This window comes from Rhincodon typus, chromosome 7 (genome assembly GCF_021869965.1).
Source record: "Rhincodon typus isolate 14 chromosome 7, sRhiTyp1.1, whole genome shotgun sequence".
NCBI classification, from domain to species: domain Eukaryota; kingdom Metazoa; phylum Chordata; class Chondrichthyes; order Orectolobiformes; family Rhincodontidae; genus Rhincodon; species Rhincodon typus.
The window spans coordinates 97,486,525-97,488,563 of record NC_063338.1 but is presented as its reverse complement, the minus strand read 5'-3'; positions in this window follow the sequence as shown (position 1 = coordinate 97,488,563).

Here is a 2,039-nt window from a genome sequence, read left to right as displayed (position 1 = left end):
TCAGCTTTCCTGCTCCTCTGATGTTGCTGGGCCTGCTGTGTTCATCCAGCTCTACACATTGTTATCTCAGATTCTCCAGCATCTGTGGTTCCTACTATCTCTGACATGAGGAAGATGTTTCCCTCAGTGACTTGCTGTGATCTGAAACATTCTGCAGGGAAGGGTCATGGGAGCAGATTCAACAGGAACTTTCCAAAGAGAATTGGAGATTTTTGACAATGATAAAAATTACAGCGCTGCAGAAGATGTGGTTGGAATGGATTCAATTGGATGGATCTCTCTCGGGGGCAGTGGGCTGAATGGCCTGTTCTTGCGCTGAGAGGTTCTGAACCTCCAGAGTAGGGCTGGATTGTCAGGTTTGGTATGGTAGGTAACACCAGAATTTAAACTCACTCAGGCGACAGAGCATTGCCTGACATCATGATCCCGATTAATAAGCCCCTACACATACACGCACGCACACACACACTTCCACAGAGTGTTGACTTTGTTCAAACTCAACCTCTCTAACAATACTTTGCTCTCTCAGTCACTAACCACATTGTCAGTAAATACAGCACCAATCCCAACAATCATCACATCAGAATCCACTGACCCGCCGATCATGTTCACTACACCCTGTGTTACTGGCTGTCTCTATACTGGCGTTAGCCCAGCTCCTTCTCACTGTTACTCAGTAACCTCTCTCATTCCAGAGCCCTCTATTACTGACTGTGTGTATCTTTGCTGATTGTTAATCCAGCTGTATCACACTGTATCCCTTTATCTCCCTCTCCCCCTGTATCCCCCCCATATCTCCTCTCATATCCCTCCTCCATGTGTATCCCTCTCGCTTGCTATATTGCCCCCATATCCCTCCCTCTCTCTCCCTGGTATCCCCTGTCCCTATCTGCTCCTCCTATCCGCGCTCTCCTCTCCAGTGTAGCGGAAGCTTGTGGTCTTTGGGGTTGTGTTCCTTCTTGGGAGAGGCAGGTTGCCCTGCGTTGAGTATAAAGGTTCCTGTATGAAATCCAAGGACACCATCTCATTGATGTGTATGAATCTTTATTTAAATAAATGCTTTGTCATTACCATAAGACAAAGGTGGAGTAGTAGATAAATTACAAATTGAATAAATAGCATACAGTGTTCACCAGAAATGTTACAAATATATTTCGTACAAAACTTTAACCAGAATATTTGATAAACGTCTTGTTTTATTGGACATAAAAGAAGGTTTCTCCTCGAGTTGCAACATTGTTAGGTTTAGGGGTTTCACAGGTTCTGACAACTTGGCGAGGGGGGCTGAGAGGTTATACAGTGAGGCGCTGTTTGGGGGTGGCGACACTGCAGATTGGCCTGAGATCCTGTGTTAACGTCTCACTCTTCCCCACGCCCCCCCCCAACCCCAGCATAACTGGGTCAAAGTAAGTTTCCCCCACTCCCATCCTGTGCCCCTCAAGAATCCTGCATGCACCCTGAGCCACTCACACATCTCCAACTCCTTGCACCGATCGCTAAATCATCATCCGACTTCCTGAAAATCCTCTCCAAAAACCTCACCCTGCCTTCGATATCCCTCTGTAAACCATTCACCAGCAATGGAAACATTCAGCCCCTCTCTGGAGAGGATAGCCCTGTGCTCGTTCACAGCTCAGTCAATAGCCTGTGCAGAGAGGACACCGTGTACCTTGGAAGACCCACAGGGTGTGGGGGGCACTGGGATATCATCCTCTCGGGGCAGTCACTGGATACTCCCTCCCCAGGGGGCACCGACAGAGTGTCCATGGACCTGCTGGAGGTGGCAGTGGTCAGCTATTTGTAAACTAATTATCAGGAAGTGGGTGCTGGTTCCTGGAGAAAGTGCTCTGCTTCCTGAAGCACCAATTGGCATCACTGCCCCCACAGAGTGGCACCTCGGCTTACAGTCAGCCACATCACTGCAGGTGTGGAGTCACATGTAGGCCAAACAGGTGAGGACAGCAGTTTCCTTCCCTGAAGGACATTAGTGATGCACATGGCTCTTTATGGATAATGGTGACATGGTTTTCAGTTTTCAG